We start from the raw sequence: 20,652 nt of genomic DNA on the forward strand, positions 1-20,652 counted from the left end.
CTTTGTGTTCATGCCACCATGACAGAGAGAGAGTAAATCTGGCTAATATTTTACAAGAAAAAGACCCACAGAAGACTCAAGTGAAAACACGACACTGAATTATGTGCTGAGAATTGTCTCTGTTCAGGCAGGTGGCTGTCACAGGCATGACACACATCTGCCCTGTTTGGGCTGGCAGAGGAAACAGAGGCCTGAGAAAAGGCCTCTGGGTGCTTATCTTGCACCAGCCTTTTTGCCTTCCTTCAGTGGTAAAACAGGTCAGAAAGAAGCTGGTTTTCCCAGCTCTCAGTGACCTCTGAGTTGGGTTATTCAGTCATTTTCTCCCTTCCCGCTATCGCACAAGAACACACATAATGGTAGAATTAAGCAGTGACTGGTTAATATTCCCTGTGCCAGCTCCTGTTCAGGGAACAAGAACACAGGGCTCTGCAAAGACACCTGTAGCAAGTGACTGTGATTTAGGGCAGTCCTTGTACTGCACCTACATCTGCCTGAGCTTGTACGTCCTCCAAGAGCACAAAGGAACCAGTTTTGTTCCCTGGGAGCCTCCTCCACGCATTCCTGGCTGAGCCTCGCCCTGTGCTGCAGCAAGACCTACAGCTCGGCTCGGCACAGCCAGGAAAGGCAGCCAAAGATCTCGGTGATCCGTTCTGGGCTCTGCCCCTGCTGTGCCATGGGGCCTGACCAATGAGGTGACTGCCCACCTGCAGAACAAGCAGGATGGACTGAGACATCCTGTGTCTCATTTCTGGGGACTTTGTGTCTGTGACCTGCCTGAAGGCTAACACACACCTGGGGGCCTTGAGGGAAAGCATACATACATATCACGTATCCATGCCCAGCACACATATGCAGAGCTTTAGTGCTGAGCTAAGAACGTCAGTTTGCCTCACAGGCTTCAGGATTTGCAGCTGCACTTTGGAGAACTGTTACAGAGCTCAAGAAATTGAGATGTATGTATGGAAAATATTATGCATAGTGCATTACTCTAACAAGGAGTTATGTACACACAATATAGGCAAGAAAGTTTAGGAACTCTTGAATAAGCACAGGATATGACATTTCCTCTTGATGCAATGCTTATATGGCTGTGGTACCTTTCCCTCAACTGGTAAAGTCCCCAGGGTGAGGATGTGAAGGTCTGATGTGAAAGCTTGGTTTTATGTCTGGGTATGGCCAGCAGTTTCAGTGCCACCCTTCCTGTTTTTTCTGGATTCCAGGGAAGAGCCCAGCTTTGTAGTTGGTGTGTGCCACAGCTGTGGTCCTCTGTGCTGCAGCGGGGCTTTACATAGGCACTTTGGCTCACAGTTGCTATTTGCAGATAATAGGAATATAAACATGTGCATGTTTGGGGACTAACTCATGATTCGGCATAAATGTTTCCTTTTTTTGTACAGACCAAACTGCAGTAGAAGCACATCAAGTAAGTATTACAAGTTTTACTGACATTCAGTAAAACTAAAACCATAAAGGGGAATCCTTCCCCATTGGGGCTTGAGGCTACTAAAAGTTGTTCCCAGGTCTGTTGCTGAGGGAATAAAACAATTAGAACTCAAATACTGCTTCGTTATCAGAAGAAGTTTTTCCTATTCATGGGCCACAGTTGTTCCACTAGACTGTGACCACACAGCCATAATTGAGCAGCTTTGCATTTATTTGAGATAGCTACAATCACAGCAGGAAAAAGACAAGCTGTTTTCCAAGTGAGCAGTGTGTGTCACATAGACTTTTTTGGAATCAGTAGTATATTAAGGGGCTGTGAGATTCCACTGCACCTTTTAGGGATGAGATGAGCATGGAATCACAAGAAATGCTGTCCAAGTTTCCACTCTGCAATGAGTGATAGCTGTGTTTTGAAGAAGTGAGAGAGAGAAGGCACTGAAGAAGACATGATTAATAATTTTAAAGTTCATACTGAGCTGTAGCCATTTAATTTTAAATAAAGCAAATTGGTTTTCTCCAGAAATCTATTTTTGCTTGCAGTATAATTATTTTAAGGATTTACCATAATATTGCTATGATGAACAGATGTTTATCTTTGTTCCTATGCCTTTGAAAGGAGAAAAAGCTGAACTTTGAAAGAGTGCAGCACAGTTAAATAAACTAGCAGGTCTAGGTCGATTCTTCATAACTTTAAATATCTAAAGCAATAGAATTATGAAAATATTCCTAAATGATGTTGCCAGACAGAAGAGTATTATCTGTGCTGTTTTCTGTATGCAGCACTGTTCATTGCTATGCAACAAATCGCAGAGGTCAGCAGACCCTGACCCTGCAAAGCAGCTGTGTTATAGCAGTCACTGGAAAACACCAGTCCTTGCACATAAAATTGCTTCAAGCAAGAACATCTTTCCCAGAAAGACTGAGATCTGCATGCTGGATCATGCTTTTCCTCTGAACAGCTAGAGGTAAGTAAAGCCCTTATGGAAAGAACAGCATACGTGTCCACCTAGGATATTTTCAGAACTGTCACAAGTTTCTATACATACATCCATACACACAAATATGCCCAGGCATAATAAGGGGGCATTTTAATAGCATAAAGAGCAGCTTCTTCAGCTGCAACTAGCACTAGTCAGAGCCTTATCTCCCTGCTGCTCCTTGCCTCAGCTCTGAGGATAACCAGTCTTGGAGCACTCTGGAGACATCCACTCTTGGAGCTGTGAACTGCTCTCTGAGCTGCCTCCCAGCTCTGGATTTGAGCAACAAATTGAGCAATGCAGCAAATCGAGCCACCTCCTCTGGCTGGTCTGCCCAGGACAAGCCTCCCTCTTGTGCTGCCCTTCCTCCTCCCTCAGGTATTTCCAGGTTGTTCCTGGATCAGCAGAGTTATTTATTGCTGAGAAGGCACCTGTCTAAGAGTTTTAAGTCACCATGGCAGAGTTTCAGGTCATTGCCATTTCCCACTCCACTGCCATGAGCTCTCTAATACCAGGCAACACTACAGCTTGAGTTTTCACCTTTGTGTAACTAAATTGAAGAGTTTAAACCTCAGGCATGTTTAGATGCCTGAGTTTGAAGACAGATGACAAGAGCTGGGATGCTCCCTCACACCACCATGAAGTCTGCCACTCTTCACGACTCTCTATGCTCCAAGGGAGGGGTTCCCAATCCTTCTTTTCCTTTGCAAAACATGAAAGATATTTCATGGTCTGGCTGCTTGAAATTAGGACACTAAAGACACAGCTGGGGAAGATGAAGGACTGGCCCAGAGAGGAGATATTAACCATCCATTTCCTATCTTGCTGAATGGGGGCTGATGAGCTAGACCACAGCATTAATGGTTCCTAAGTGTTATGTATTTTCTCCCCACTTCCTGCTGGATGGGGACTGATACCACAGAGTTCCAGTTGGCTGCTCTTTTCTTCCCAGGAGAATTCACGTATTTGCTTAAGTAACTTAATGAGATGAAAAAGCAAGTAGAGAAGAGGAGAGATGTAGGGCCTGCAGGTCCTCAGCAGAAATGTTGTGTTTACTTCCCACTTTTTCTTCACTCCTTTTCCATCCTTTGCTCTCCTCCTTTCTGGGCACCCCTATAGGGACTGTAGCCCTCGATGTCTGAACCAGATTCTCCCATAGTGCTTGACAGCAGCATTCCAGACTGGATTAGGTAGGACTTCAGGACGGCCTGAGCCAGGCAGAGCTGGCAGAAGATGGAGCTGCAGAGGGGCATGGCAGAGAGGCTCAACTCCTCCCTGGTGGGGAGCTCCCATGGCTCCCTCCAGCTGGGCCTGCACACTCTGGCCACTCTGCCCATGGGCTTCTGCTGTTGGAGAAAAGCAGGACTTGTCTGGCGAGTGGGACAGAAAGACACCCTGCCTGGACAGAAGGAGCATGGCAATGGGACAACCAGGAGAGCTGATGAGGCTCTGCTGGCTCCAGTGCCAGCTTTGCCCTCAGACATGGTGGCTTCTTTGATGCCTGTTCACCTACTGTGGACAAAGCCTGCACCCCCAGCTAGAGGCACTGGAAAAGCTGGCAGCTGTCATGGTCTTCTCTCCACTGGGAACAGTCTGAAACTGTTTTTTCTTCATGGCTGTTTTATCAGGAGCAGGAAGAAAGCACCCAGACAGAGCACTAGGATTAACTTCACAAATGTGTCTCCCTTTGACTAAATGTTTGAGCTTTGCCAGTTCCTTTACATTCTCTCCCACTGGCTGAGGACAGCCTTGTCCTGAATAGGAAAATGGGAACAGTGGAAGAGCACAGATGTCTGACATCTTCCTGTCTTCTGGCTCAGAGAGAGGGAGATTAATAAAAGCTGCCAGAGAAATGCCTTGGAATAACCCTTTCTGGTTGGAGACACAGTATCCTGGAAACACCCATCATTTGGCAGAGACACTCACTTCATTCCTTAGCTACACAAGCAAATTTCTTTAACTCTTCTCAAGATCATTTCTGGACTGGATTGCAAGTGTTTTCTGTTAAAACAAAAATAAACAAACAATCAAAATGCAACAACAACAACAACAACAAACTACTTTGTTTCTTTCTGTTTTACATATGTGGCATTTCCTAAAAGGAGCAAAATGTTGAAACAATGAAATATTTTTTCTTTTTTACAGCCCTATCTTTCATTAAGAGACAGTTTGCCTAACATCTCTTCTTCCCTGTTAAGATGATAGATGGGGCTGAACAAGACTTACAGGATCCAGTGGGGTGCCATTTGCGTCACCAGCAAGCAACAGTGGTCATCAGGGAATGTTCTACCATTTCAATTGCTTCAAAGAGAGATGAAGAGGAAAATGGAGCAAGCTAAGATTTATTACAGTGAATGGAACAGACTTTGAAGTTAGACAAATGGAAAATTCTATTATTTGCAGGAACACATCCTATGTGAAGCTGTTGAGTTAGGCAAGGCTCCGGTTTTAGAGGAAACATCACATGAATGTACTCAGACTTGAAAGCTCCAAGAACAACAGCTGGAGACTGCCTTAGCAATCTAGAAAGTGGTGCATCAGTGATGAACCAGAGAATGAAATTCATCATCACTGCCCTGCTCAACAAGCTGGGCCCAGCTCTCCCCTGGATGTCATTCCATTATAGTTGCTGGAGGGACACTGGAAGGGACTTCAGAATAACAGGTGAAACTCCAGTCTTCTACAATCAGCTTCCATTTTGCTGCAGAAGGCTTTCCTTTGCACACTTGAGACTACCAGAGAGGAGGAGATGAACTCTAACAACTAAGAAAAGGCCAGCCATCAGATTTACTGCCTAAACAGTGATCTCACCTGCAGAGATTTTTACATGGCCTCTTACACTTCCCCACTCCTAACCTGAAAGCCCTAAAGTACCTGCACTGTCACATTCCCATCCTCTCCCAGGGAAATCAACCTGGATGGAAAGTGACAAGTATACACAAGTTCTGTGAACTCTTAGGACCACTTCTGAAAGCTGAGCTAAGGAGAACGAGAGACAAAATGCTCATGTTACTGGAAGTGGTAAGTGCCCTAGGAAGCCTCCCTGAAATTCCTGAGGCACACATTTCCAACTCTTCCTCTGCTCATCCTCACTGAAACTGCTAAATTGTCCATATTTTGATGTTCCTTCCATGCCATTTTCTCTCCTCCAGTCCATCAAGCTCATGGACAGTTCTGCTCATGGAGAAACCTGTAGTAATTCCATGGAAGCAAAAAGACTGAATCTGATAGGAGTGCAATCAGACCATGAGGATTTAGTAGCAAATTTTACAGGGGAAGAGAGAACGGGGGGTTGGGGCTGTTCTAAAATAAATTGTTTGACCAAACACTTGGTATGTTCTTTCCTCCTCGTTCCTTTCTGAACACAGTTATTTGTCCCAGATTCACACACTTTCATGTCCAAGCTAATTTCTTTCACAAGATTAATCAGCAGCTGGAGGCAGGTGATATTTAGACTTTGACATTAGATTGTCAACAAATATTACATTTCTCTCTCTCTCTCTCTTTTTTTTTTTTTTTTTTTAACTAAACAGCTGCAGTGATGGCTTTGCTGGCTGGTGGCCAGCTGAGTCTCTTCACAGAAATGTAACAGTCATTGCCTCAGTTTTCCCATATTCCCAACTTGTGTGCTCTCTGATGGAAAATTTGACTTCCATGGCAAGACATTTAGTAGCACCTACAGTTGCAAGTCATCCAAGAAAAATACACTGCAAGGACCAGGAGAGTCCTTACAGCCTTGACAAAACAAGGGTTCATCCATTTTCCTTTGGAGGGAAAATAGTTCTGGGGCAGCTTCTGTGTCCTAAGGTAATTGAACAAACAGATTTTCATTTCAAATGGAAGATGGATGGAAGAAGGTGTGAGTCCCTTAGATGCAAGCTGTCAATATGAACACACATTTCAATTGCATTTACAAGGAAATAAAATCAGCCTTTGGACATCCAGAAAAATAATTATGATCCTTGCAGGAAGAGTGCAGGACAACTTTCTGTTGATGAAATGTGCCTGGCCGTTGTTAAAAGATGTCATCTACCAGGTTTACCAGAGAGAGATAATGTCTGGAGTCAGTACTGCACTTCATTCTCTGTTAAAAATCTGATTGATGACACTCATCTTTTTCTCCCTCGAAACTATACTCTCCCACTCTTAATGCTTAAATGATTCTCAGAGGGGTCTTTTTTTTTGCTTAAGCTTGGGGTGAATGGTACCGTTTGCCTGGTACAATAAATTGTAAAAAGGGAAGGTTGAGCCTTGAATTATTTAAAAACTACAGGGGCTTTGTCATGTTCTGTCTCAAACAAAGTACTGGTTTAAAAAGCCCACACCTGGTCTAACCTGCCCTCAGTGATAAATTCTGTCTTTGGGAAGGTAGTCTTGAAAGGTCAGTTTTGAAGTAATTTTCATTTTCATTTTCAAAGTGTGCATAACACACTTGTGAGCATAAATGTTGATGAGTTTTGGTTGATTTAGTTTAATTGAGACAGTAGCTGTATTGCAGGTAAATGGATCTGGAATAGCAGGAGCACTCAGTTTTCCAAATCATTACAGAAGGATGAGATTACAGTCAAATATTTTATGTTAATATGCTTAAGCACTTAAAATTATGGAAGCTTTTTCATCAATAAGTGCAAAATTATTCCAGCAATTCTGAGTATCAGCAGGATTTGAAAGCCTTTAATTAATTTTGTTTACATTTGAAATAATCAGAATAATTTCAGAATAATAAACTACATCAATCCCTGGGAAGACTCACACAAAGTGGATTACATCCCACCTGAAATAAGTTTTGGCTGTGTCACTTAGATAATCCATTAAAAATCCCCAAAAGGGAATTGTAACTGGAAACACGAATTATAGTCTGCATATGTTTCTCTGTTGTGTCCAATGAAAAATACCTACTGATTTGAATAGGCTACAGATCAGGTCTTATACTGTACACCTAAATTGGAAATTCATCTGTCTCTGGGACAGAAACTCATCAAGTTCTCTCTTCCAGAATTCAGTTCAAAATCCCTTCTGTTTCTGAGGAAGTAACATTTTCCACATTTCCTATTTTCACTTGTACTATTCAAAGATCGAAAGCAAGGATTAACATACAAGATGTTAAATAATCTGCTGAATTCAAATCAGTTTCCACTGGGTAGGTATAATTTTTTCCATCCACATTTAAGTTAAGCACACTGGACCAGCCTTTCTTTTAACAAGCTGATGCAATGTAAACAGGATGAATGAATAGGTAACTCCCTGCAGATGGAAGAGCTCTGAGCATTTGGCAGTGAGGAGGCCAGTCCTGCCCATGGCACAAGTCAGAAAACAGAGGGCAACAGCAGTGACAGTGATGGCCAACACAGTGCAGGGAAGCAGCAGCAGAGAAAGCAATAAGGCCAAGCCAGGATCACCCTGGGATCTCAGGACTGCATTGATGGCCTTGGCTCTTGTATTTAGAGAGAAGGACAGAGGTAAATAGCTAAAAATAGCTCAAGCCTTTTTCCTCATCCCTGTTTTCTCATGGTTACTTTTGCATTATGAACTTCAGTGAAGCCAACACACTAGGTGGGTTACTTGTACTTGTCCTGTGAGTGGCTGTTCTTTGACACAGGTATTGTCTGAGCTCTTGTTTTAGTAATTTATCTGCAGCTGCCTCGGCTCAGCTTGGCCCTGCCACAGTTTTTCAGCCTGCATGGAGAGCCTTTGTTTTCCTTCATATCCTCTCCCTGCAGGTGAACAGCAAAGTCCAGACAATTTGCTCTGTGTATCTGTCTGGGCCAGGCTTTCCATGGTGCTCAGGAAGCTCAAGGAGCTTCTTGCTCTGCCCAAGCTACCAGCTTCTATTAGCTCTGTCCATAATATTCCAGTACTTCTTGGGCTCACATTCATTCTCCTCACACTGCAGTTAGTGTTTCATAAAACTCACGGAGTCAGACCCAAATGCTGAAGGGAAGAGAATCACTGACTCCTACAGGCATTGAATCAAATTTTTCCTTTACTGAAAGACATGCAGTCTTGTAGAGCGGGTTGAATTTAAAAGCTCGGTGGAGCATCATTGGTTTTGCTGTTTGGGTTCCTGAAGGGTAAATGTCAAATAAAAGCATATGAAACCAACCCAAGAAAGGGCTGGAATGAGTAGGTCCTGTCTATTTCATTTTGAAAATGTACTTAAGCGACCTTTTATTTACAGTTAATCCTATGGAGCAGCCACTGAGACACTACTGAAAGTAAAGAGCATCACTTCAGTACGTGAAGCAGTGCTAATGAAACCACAGAGCTGAGTTATTCTACAGAAGAAATGGAGAGACACAGAAAACAGATTTTTGTTTTATTTTAGCTGGAGAACCCACAGGTAAATAGAAGAGTCCAGGAGGTGCCAGTCAAGGTACCACATGGAGAAGGGAAAGCCATGCCTAGAGGAGAAACAGCCCCACAAGCACAACAGTGGCTGCAGCCCCAGCCCTGCTGCTCAAAGCTCTGCCTGGGCAGTGAAGCAGGAGCTTCAACTCAAGAACAACAAGTGTACAAACATTTCTGCATAGGTGAAAGGTGCCCAGCAGAAAAGGTTCTAGTTTGGGGCTCTGCTACTTCTAACACTTTCCCTCTTCCCCCTGGGGCACCAGCTCCCAGAGGCAATTGGATGCAGCACTGACCTTTCAGGACTTATGAAATGCAAACACAGCTTTATTTACTTCCTGACCCTTGGCTCAAAAACATCTGCAACTTTAAATGAAAAGCAATCACTGTGATTTAGCAACTTCTTTGCCTCTGCTTCATTTTGCCAAAAGACAGAGGCCACGCTGTGATATGACTATGGGTGTTGTGGTGACATTTGAGAACTATCAGCTGGGCTCCCCAGGCAGCTGGCACCACTGCTTTTCATTTTGCATCTTGTCTAGCAGGACAAGGGTTGGCTGGTCAGGTAAAGGGCCACAGCTGGAGATTTCAGTCAAAGTGAGAAAATACATTGAAAATGAAGCCTTCTTCCTCAGAAACATCTTGAGTTTCTGTTCCAAACAAGACAGTTGAGTTGGCAGTCTGAACTTCTCTTGTCCCTCCAGTTTGTGACAGAAAAGCTGCTGCTGCTGCTCCTTTTGCACCTATACTAGAAGAAAAATCTGATCAAGTTTTGCCAGATCAACCCTGGGCCATGAGCATAGGTGCTATTTTTTTTGAGGAGAGCTCTTGATAAAGCTTTTCATCCCTTTTCTTCCTGAAGAAACTCTGGAAATTTGTTGGAAGCAATTGGTTCCAGTCAATTTGTTGTGGTGATGCTGGAAACTGCATAGTGGTCGCTGCAGGATTCTTCAAAAATAAAGGACTTCTGCAAATATTTGAAACTGAGTCCATGCAAATGCTCATTTGTCAACTTAATCTTCATGGTTTCAGCAAAATGGAAAGGGATTCTCCAGTATCTGCCTCATCTGACAAGCTTCAAGCACTAGCAGCAACAGGTTGTACTTTTGGCAAGGTAAATCAGTTCCTTTGCACATGAAAGAACTCTCAGGATGTCTGGTAGGACAGATGTAGGTACATACACGGTAAGCCTTTACAAGCAGATGAGGATGGTAGAGAATGTCTTGATTTTGTTTCTCAGGTTATTCTCAGCAAATCTTGATGCAGTATTTCTTAGCAGTAGAAATACTGAAAAAAATAGGTTTTGGTTATTTCTGATTACTTTAAGCCCAGGAAGTGTAAAGACAATGTCATTATATTTTTGTGCTTTTTTGTACTTAATCCATATCTTGCTGTACCAAAAATTTATATTTTCTTGTGGCATCTGCTGAATGCTGACAAGATAGATGTTAGCATCATGTTAGTACCTACAAGTCCATCGCACATTGAAGTGGCTGAAAACAACTAATATTTGTGTTTATACATCAATTTTGATGCTTTGGAAAAGTCTACACTTCTCTGCTCCCTAATGACAAAAGCACAAGGAGGGTTATGACTTAACCAAACTGTATTGTAACATTTTATTCAGCCTCAACTTTGGGTTCAAAATGCCCCTATGAGGCCTTTTTTGGTTTCCACTTTTGTCTTTTTTTTGGAATCAAATTCGTAGTTATCATAGCTTATCTTTCTTGGTTTGGAAATGATGACAACTAACTTGTGTCCTCTGCATTTTTTTGGTACTCTTCTGTTATGTCCCTTATTTCGAGAGAGATGACATCACTTGCCATGAGCCTGTTAGTTTTGTAAAAAACATCACCTGATGCACTCTCACCAGACCCAGGTTTGAAGGAAGGCTGCCTGAGGAGAAGTCCAGATATGCAGCTGTGGTAGGAACAGCTTCTGCAGAGGAGAATGATCCCTTATCACCATGACTCCACAGACACACTCTGGTTGGTGTCCAACTCCATCTGATATTTCACCACACAATAATAACTCTTTTCTAGTTGGTTTGTCCTGTCTCTCCAGTCTCTACACCCTGAGGGGCTGCTTTCAGGGAGATGAACTGGTTTGTCCCAGCCAAGGGAAGCCAAAGGCCCCAGGCACTAGAGGTGTGCTCAGCAAAATCCAGAAAAAAGGGCAGCAAGTGGCTAATGCAGGAGCTGCACCAGTAGCAAAGGCCATTCCCATAAAAAACATCACTCATATTTCCTGGTGTGCCAAGCCTCCTTCCTCCCCTCAGGTCAGACTAAGGGAGAGTGTGAGGCACAGATTCGGGGTTTTCCTGTCCATCCTACATTACGTGGGGATGTAATGGCAGCATTGCAGCTGGCAAAGCTGCACAGCTGTTCTAGAGGAGTCACACACCTTCCTTCCTGTCTCTGTGGTGAGTGAATATGCTTTTATGGCACACTGGAAATTACACAGTCCAGTGCTCAGTGACTGCTGAATGCTCAACAATGGCATCGATCAGGGACTCTGGGATTTGCCAGAACAAGTGTTGTTCAGGAAGCAATTCCCTTTCCACTCCTTCCCTTCCTTTGCTCCCCTTCTTCTTGCCTTTCTCCCCATCTTTCCTTCTCTCCTTTCTTCTTTCCTTCTCTCCCTCCTCTTTCTCTCCCTCCTTCTGGAGAATAGCTCACACTATTGTTTATCACCATATAGTATTGCTCGCCACGAGGAAACTTTGGAAACCAAGGAAAACAGAGACCTTGTGACAAAACTCAAGTGAACAATGGCTTCAAGGGCAGTCAGCTCTTGGCAGCATGAGCACCATGGTGAGCTCAGCATCTGGCAGGACAGACCCTGAATTAGGATGACAAGAGGACAAGGAAGCACAAAAGAACATTAAGAAAAGATGAAGAAAGATGCATTGATTTGAAGAAAGATGGGCAATGCAACCCTGCAGGTATTTGTTTAGAATTCTATGTTGCACCATGATCCATATACAAAAGTTTGATGTGTTTTCTCAGAACATCTGGCATAAATTGGACTGCAGACTTCCAAAAAGTCTTAGTTTTGAAGGCAGCAGAGTTAAAAGTTTCTGTATTGTTGATTCTTTGTCCCATCTGCCATTCTTTCTTTCTTTCCTTCTCTTTTTACCTCTTCTTTCTCCAGCGGTGAGGATTGGTCAGCTCATACAATGGTTAGAGTCAACTTGATAATTTGCAGACACTAATAGAGGTGTTTGGGTTCATTGTTGTGTATGTTTGAGTAGCTGCTCTTTATGATTCAATTTTTCTTCCATGAGTCAATTTATGCTTGTTTCAGACTTCACAAGAACTATTTTTCAGCAAAAAGTCTCCCATCACTGTAAGTCCTTCTATAAAGGTACACAGGAGGCTGCTATCATTTGTATGCTGTTTCCACTCCCTATAGATTTCAGTGGGAGAGTACATCCTATCTGTAGAAATCAATTGAATAGTTCTAATAAACCACATAATAAGAGATGCTGACAACTAAGGCATATGTTTAGAGTGATTAGCTGTCCATCAACTTTGCAATATAACTTGGCTGAAAAAATTGTTGTTAACATAGAAAGGAACTATTTCAGCATGTCAGAAATGTATTGACTTTACAACAAGATCAAAATAGATCACAACATCAGACAGAGTTCCTCCCTTTGACTAAATCTGGTGGATGTAAAATAGCTTTGAGAAGATGCTTCTGTGAGAAATGAGAGATGTGGGTCACATCCTTTCAGATGTGGGTTTACACTGCCTACATGACGGCTTGTGTTTGAAGAAGAGGTGGCCACTACCATCAACTATTTTATAATGTTAATCTACTATTTAACTTTCCTTTTTTTTTCACTATAAGAAGGAAGGATTTAATTTTGAGTTGAGTAAAGTATGTTCCACAAACCAGAGCAACATTTTACAGTTTTTCTTATGAATGCAAATACAACCCATATAGCTGTACTATGGATCAGTTCAAACTGATTTCAGTTTGAAATTTCAGTCCAACTCTGATTTACTTGGCTCAGCTACCCAATTCAAAATTGATTCAAATTGCCCTTTGAGTCAGAATCTCATAAACATAAGGGAAAAGCACGTGTATATAACATGCAGGAATCTCTCTGCACAAGAATTTACTCTCCAAGTCAGGTGTCAGAAAGGTTCTTATCTCTGTGAATATTTAGTAAGTCTGTTCAGGAATTGGGAAGCCTGCTTGGACTATGAATATTCTAAATCAGTGCCCAAGCCAGAAGCTCTTCTTTCCTTGCTGCCCAAATTTCCAACTTCCACTTCCTTTCTCCAGCAAAGATACTCTGGCTCTGGTGGTTCAAGGCTCTCAGAAGGGCCTTAGTGTGCACAAGGTAGCTCTTCAGAAGTCATTAGACATATTAGCTCAGCACTGGGATTAGAGTCAAACAGAAGTTCTGTGTTCAGACAGAACCTCTACAGCAGGAACAAGTTCATCTTTTCAAGGTCTAGGAGCACTCCTCTGCCATCCCCTACTGAGTGCCTCTGCTGTGGCACTGGCTGTTTTAACTGCAGCTTGGGATCTGAGGGCTAGACTTGATTCAGCACTCACAAGGAATCTTCCCTGATTAAGCAGAGTAGGCGTTGAGTTTATAAGAAGTGTCACAGTGGCTGTCTGAGACAAGAAATTACTTTAAGACGTGAAATGTTTTAACGGGTTTCTAATATAGCTGCGCTGGGTGAAAAAGTAAATTAATCTCAAATTGTTATGGAACCTCCTGTATACATGTTGCAATAAACAGGGGTGTGAAAAGCTCTGAGAAAGACACAGAAGAAAGAAATGCAGATTAGGGAGGAAAGCAGAGGTGGGTGAGAAATGATCTAAATGTTGGCATTGTGTGCAGTACAGTGGGCATTGCTCATCTCCATGAACAGCATAGCACTTTGCTCCCCCTTCCCTCCCTGGAGGGGCTGCCTCGAGACACTTCTCACTTGTGGGATTATCATCTTTCCCATGCAGATGGGAAAACCAAGGCAGGGAAAGGTCAAGACCAACATTTTAAAAACTGATTTTCGGTGGCTTGATTTCTGCATGTCTAAAAGGAAACCAGTCTTGTTTCCTTAACGAAAGCCATGACTTTCATGAACCTCATGACCTTCATGAACCTCATGACTTGCACAAGCATGGACTATTGTCTGCTCAGCACATATGAAAACAAGGTCCAAGGAGTCTCAGATTCAGCATTTGAGATGAGTACATGGGACATGTTGGTCTCTTAAATGCTACTGTAGCTCATACAGAAAGTTACTACAATTAGTTTCCATTTCTAATATAGTGAAGGAATCTTCTTTTTAAATAATATATCTGATTTGGATGTTACTTATCACAGCTTTTGTATTCACATTGTAATACAAGCTGTCCACTAATAACATGGAGGTATCTATAGAGTTGCATTTGCTTTTTCCTGACATTTGTATGAGTAAACTCATCTGACTTCATGGGGTAGATGAGGAAACTGCATCTTCCGAAATACATGCCATGAAGAACTGTAATTTTTTTTCTTTTGGATAGGGGTATTGCAGCTCCTTTGACAGCACTACACCCACCCTCTGTCTTGCTGAGTTTTACACTGCCTTCAGTGACAGCACAGATGCTGGTGACTGTCAGGCAACATGGCCACAGAATGGTGGCATTTTTTTAGCAAGGATTTCAAGAACGGAAAAGCTCCTGACTGAACTAAGAGGAAACCAAGCTGACTGCCTGGCACAGGTCTAGATTTTCTCAGGGCAACTTTGCAGTTGGAAATGTCAGGGAATTCAGACTGGATCAGTGAGCACCAATCCAAATTCTGGTGCCACACCTCCCTTTGCTCAGGTGCTCACTTTGGCTCTACCACAGTGCATTCTCTTTTCTGCTATTTTCCCAGCTTCCATATATTAGGCCCACACTGTTTCTATTTGTGCAAGTATCCAATTCTTAATATGGCTTTAGGAAAAAACCAGCACACCTCCACAGATACCACAGACATTTTGGAAAACCTGTAGCTTGCATTCAAATTAATCTTTGTTATTTTTATTTATTTGCAATGTCCTCTCCTCTGTAACTATCTATTGAATACTGACAATGTCAAATCTCTGTGATGTTCTTTCATTTCTCTCTCCTCAACTATTCTATGTCATTTTGTGAGCTGTTAAATAGCAGCTATACATATATATACATATAATGATCTCCAGGCTCTACACAGGCTTAGGAGACAAACACAGACAGGAGCAGATAAAAGAGTTTATCCTGCCCCAACAATCAACTCTGTCTGTTTGTGAAAACTGCAGCATTGTTGGAGAAGATTAAATAGGAAAGCCTTATAAATATGATTGCCTGGCAAAAGATTCGGAAAATACAGAAATTATAAGTGAGATTAAGATGAGAACAAGTTTTGAGATACCAAACCTTAGTTACTGGACAACTAGAAAACAATAGCATAGCCAGCTGTAGGCAATCCCCCCTTTGATTAAACAAAGCCCTCTACCTACAGACAGGTCCAAAGGTCAAAAGAATGTCCTGTCTGACCCCTCAAAATGTATGGTTCATCCCACACCTGTAACCCTCCCCTGAAGCATCAGGTATCTGTAATCCCATTGGCACAAATCTTGTTCCGCGTCCACTTTGAAGCCTCGATAAGGTGTGCCCAGGGGATTGGACTCTCTTGGAACGCTCTCTTGGAACCCTATCTTGGCATCCTCTCCCACCCCTGGCTACCTCTCTCTCTCTCTCTCTCTCCCCTCCTATCTCTCCCTGCCCCCACTCCCTGGGGCCTGCCATGAGCTGTGGCTGGCAGCTCCAAGCAGGGCCCCACACCCTTTACAATAAACCGTATATTCTAAGACCTGACTTCAGAGATCTCTCGTCTCCATCCATCCGGACCGGCCAGGAGCCCAGCGCTCCCTACACAGCATGACTGTGTTTCATGAAGACAGTTTTTGACCAAGGATGAGTGTCTCCCATACTGCCTGCAAAGTTTTGTTGCCCTGGAAACATGTATTATTGTTATGTGGAAACATCTGTGAGATGTATGGGAACACCAAGGTGATTTGGATGAAATATGGCAATGGAATGGCAATAAAGGTGTGCTTAACTGTGCTTACAAAAAGTTACAGATGAGAAGTATTATTCATCAGCAAAGTACAACATCGTGCAGAATTTTAAAATAATTCACTTCTGAAGTTTTTCTTTAAGCAAATTGATGCTTGTCAGATATGGAAAAGAGGAGGAAAGTTATAAAGAAGATGAGGAGGTAATAGTTACTGTTATTTCCTTAATTTGAGATCTATGCTTGAATGCCTTTGATATATAAAATAAATACTTTGTTTTTTTCTTCAACTTACAGCTTCATTGTACAAGAGGGGGAAAAAAGCCTCAAGGTTTTGAAAAGCTACAGTTTAACTGTGATTTAACGATAGATTTTCCTTTAACCTGCTTTATTTCATCAGTAGAAAATCCCTGTATAAACTCTCTTATTTAATTTATCATAATATGTTATAAACTCTTCAGTTACTGAATAATTGAGAATCAAACTAGCTTGATTCAGTTTAACTAGGTCCATTCAAAACCTAATTTAGGGCTTGATTAAATGGTGCTAATGTAAAGTTAAATAAACTAAGTGCCAGTAAAAGTTATTTAAGGAATTGCCACTCCTGCTGAAGGGTAAGGAGTTTAAAACAAACTCATTTTATTTACTTTAAAAGTTACTAAGATAAACTATTCTAAGTGCTTCTGTGCAGAAAAACTTGCAGAGCTATGACAATGGACTCAGCTGGAAAACTGCTCCTTAACATGAGCACATGAGTGAAGCACAGAAAATAACTAAACCTTACACCTTTTATAAACAAAAATCAAAATACAACACTTTTCCCCTTTCCCCTTAGGGGAATGAAAAATACAAATTTGCCGACATTTTCTCAGTTTTCTTGCCATTGCTGCGACAGTTGTGGCTCTAGCCGTGGGAGCACTGGTCATGATACAACTGTGCCAGCAGAAACAAGCTGGGCTCAGTCTGAGTCCTGACGAGCGAGGTGGAATCCAGCAAATAACGTGGCTTCAAATCAATCGTTCTTGTAGCATCAGGAGTTTCGCAGCACGAGCCATTTCACAGATACATTCTCTATAGAAGGCTATATGAGCAGAGAATGTATTTTGCAGGGATCTGATTACACTAAAAATTCCCTGAAAGGCTTGTCCCAGAGAGTCCCCGGGCTGAAGCTGCAGATGTCGGAGCTCATCCCACTCCTGACAAGAGGGATGTACGCGGCAGAGCTCTGTCCCCTAGTGGGCAAGCGAGACGCTCCTTCACAGCTCGTGCATGGGGAATCTCCTTCCAGTGAAACGGGGAAGGATTTATTTGAATATGAATGTATAATTCACAATCCTCACTCACGTCCCCCTCACCATGGCCACCAACAAGCCCAAGTCAATTATACAGTTCATTTGAGTAGTTATGGGGAACTTAATGAGGAATTTTTATTCCCTTTTTAGTTTTTCCTTTTCCATGTGCATTTTGAAAAGATGTTAGACATTTTCTTTCCTTTTTCCCAGGACAGACCTCATTTCAGTTAAAGTCATTGTCTTCAAAGAGAGCAGAGGAGTGTGAACTCAGTTTTCCAAGTCACATGAAGAGGCTTGCTGATTGCTCAGAGCCTGGGACTGCCTGAAGGATTTGTCCCAAAATCTGAAAAGCAAAAGAGATACCAACAACCTTAAAGGCATAGTGCTGCTTGTCAGACTGGTTCATTTGTCTCCTCTCCCAAAGGGAAATTTCATCCTTTAGCAAAACTGTACAGAACTTGTACATAAGGAGGCAGGATAAGCTGTCTGAGAAAGACAGTGGTCCAGAGGATACCATGGCTGCAGGAGCTCTGCTCCCAGGCAGGCACAGGGCACTCCCACTGGGCTCCTGCTTGATGGGCCTGCCAAGGACCTGTGCCTAAAAGCAAGATTTTGGTGGCATTCCATTGACTTGGATGCATCGCTGAGTGCTTTGTGACTGCACACTACCAGATTTAATTCCTGTTCCCTTCCCACCACTTTGGCCTTGTCTGTTTAGAGAGAATCTCATATTTAGCTCAATTCTATATCCTTTAGAAAGAAGCCATCTACACAGCTCCTGGGATGCTGTAGACCTGGAAGGAATGGACCATGAGGTGATCTCAGGTCTGTGCAACACCATGGGGGATTTGTATTGAGTGAACATTCATGACACATCTTATGAGTATCCCCTTAGCACGAAGTTGAGCTTCCAAGGGTCAGGCCCACAGCCTACAGTCTAGGGGACTTTGGATCTGTACTTAGCTCTGTTTTAGACACAAGGATACACCACACTCTTCAGTACTGGGGTTTAAATCTGAACTGGCTGGTCACATTTGAGGCATCAGGGATACACCAATGTGGGAACACTCTTTAAAAATCCACACAGGAGTGTGATGCCAATACATGATTCCCGCCCACAGGTGGCACTCAGTCATGAGCCCTGGCTGCTTGCTAAACCCTCTCATGAATGAGATCTCCTTCAGTTATGAGAAAAATGTCAGCTTTGGTACTCAGTAATGACCTTTCCTTGAGGGACTGCAGCTCTACGGAGTGGAATAAACTGGGCAAGACTCCTGGAAAGTACTGTCTATTCCAGAACAAAACTCCAGTGTGCTGGGCCTGACCCTATTCATATCTTCTGTGCAAGCACAAGAGGTTTTAATGTTATTTTGACAGGTGGTGTCATGTCTGTTTCCATTCAAAAGCCAAGGGAGTATCTCTGTTTGGATTTGTGTCAGTAGTCCTATTTCCGGGTATTATTTACATCTCCTGAAATAAAACAGTCACAATTCCTTGGATATATTTGAAGGACTGCAACAGTTTATGACCAAAACTTCCCTGAGATTTCCTACCATAAACATCTCAGGTCCAAAATGGAACACATTAGGGCAATCCCAGAGCACGTCCCTGTGTACTTCAGAACAACCACCAGCCTGGTGAGAGACACTGACCTCCCAAGTCATAGAGCTGTGATGCAGTTGGGCATGTGATTTCCCTGGCAATGAACACCCTCTGCATTATCTGTGAGAGATCCTTTAAGGAAATGACTGCACAGATCTGTTAAAAAAAAAAAAAAAGAAAAAACCAGAAATATATTGACATCCATAACATACAGTAAAAGGCTTTGCTCAAAGAGCCTGTTAACTTGCTCTCAGGTCAGATGCTTCTCATGTGATGCAGCTAGGAGAAAACATGTGAAAAGGCATTCTGACTGAAAGCTGCATGGAAGGAACAGTCATAGATGGAGACACCAAAACAACTATTTGTCTTCCTATTACCCACTTTAGGCTACATAAAGAAACACTGAGCTAAGATAGATTTTTGCCTCATGCTACAAATGAGGCAGGCAGTATATGCATTCTGAGAAAGACGGCTGGGTTTTACATAACCATTTTCTTGTGCTTCCATGAAGGTTAAAATACGTGAATTTTTTTCCTAAAACCCTTTGCTAGGTTGCATAAGACCTACACCTCTTTGCATTTGTCCATCAGAGTGAGAGCAAAAAGGGAGGATCTAGTCAGAATGTGGAAAGAAGCAAGGAATTTGTTTGTCTCTAAATTTTAGTCCAGAGTAGGCACCTGTGAGCCCTTCATACAGCAGAGCAGCACTTTTGAGAGAGATAAAAAGCTGCAAGTTTAGCTTCTAAAGCTGCTGATAAAGGGCAACTGGGCTTGTAAAACCAGTTCCTATCCCTTCAGCCCCTAGAAGAAGGAGCCTAAGAACAATTTCCCTATCTTCTGCACAGATCTATGGCGGGCTCAGCTGGACTGACAGCTGCCAGTGAGGTGAAGAGCAGCACAGTTCAGACTGTCAATGCTTTGGCTTTGAAGATGTAAAATGTTTTAAAACAGGTGATAAATCTTTTTACTATTATCCCAAATTTGTGTCAGATACTTATGCTCCATGTAAAAGTAAAGGGGAATAAAAAGATTGTCAGGTGTGGAAAATCTGAGTGCAGACAAAATTACTCCTTTCCCTAATGTTAATCTTAACAAAGCAGCTGAGCATAAAATGTGTGAACCATTCAATCCATCAGGAAAATTCCCATTAAAAAAAAATCTCCAGCTGGATCAAGTGTCCAGTGAAAAGGAACTCAAGACTCAGCACAAAGACAAAAGGTAGACACAGCCTTTGAGGGAAACCTGTTAGAAAGAGCTCTGATAGTGAAGAGCTCTTGGCTAGTGAAGAAGACAGTCAAGCACAGAGTTTATCAATTTTTCCAGACTGAGTTTACCTTGGCAAAGCCCAGCTGGCCATGCTGGGATAGGCAGCTCTCTGGGGCTCTGAAGAATTTTCCATGTAGCTTAGTTCTGTGTGCAGTGTTCAAAATAAGAATTACAGGTACAAAGAAGGTGTATCACTTGTCACTGATGGTGCGCAGGGAATTTGGGAAAAAGAATGTGATGGCCAACTTAAGATTTGGAATCTGCAGAAGATTCCATTTTGTCCAGTGATTTATAGCAGGGCACTTCATGTATTTGTACCTCGTGTCTCCTTCATTACCATCTTACTCTTCCTTCCATATACAGAATCATGGGTGCCATGGAGCAAAGAGGAATGTGAATCTCCCTGTGTCTGTGTCTGTGCCTGAGGTTCTTCCTGAAATGACAACAGCAACAGAGAGAAATTGCCATGACTCCAGTTCGTGTCTCTGCCCCCACAGATGATAAGCAAGTGCTACAGAGCTGCCAGAATCTTAATTTCACTTGGCTGCTGCTTGATGAAGCAATGGGAACAGAGGCAGGAGTGGTTTTCTTCTGACTGAAGAGCAATTCCATCTATCTACTGGATTATCTTGCTTACTATCATGCTTTTCTTTCTTCTTTTAATTTTTAATTTTAAACAA

General features: G+C 42.5%; 1 pseudogene; it reads left to right on the forward strand.

The window, feature by feature from the left end:
- Positions 1 to 9,381: 9,381 nt before the first annotated feature.
- LOC128804933 (heat shock transcription factor, Y-linked-like) lies at positions 9,382 to 9,903 on the forward strand (annotated as a pseudogene).
- The last annotated feature ends 10,749 nt before the right edge of the window (positions 9,904 to 20,652 follow it).

This window comes from Vidua macroura, chromosome 3, assembly GCF_024509145.1.
Source record: "Vidua macroura isolate BioBank_ID:100142 chromosome 3, ASM2450914v1, whole genome shotgun sequence".
NCBI classification, from domain to species: domain Eukaryota; kingdom Metazoa; phylum Chordata; class Aves; order Passeriformes; family Viduidae; genus Vidua; species Vidua macroura.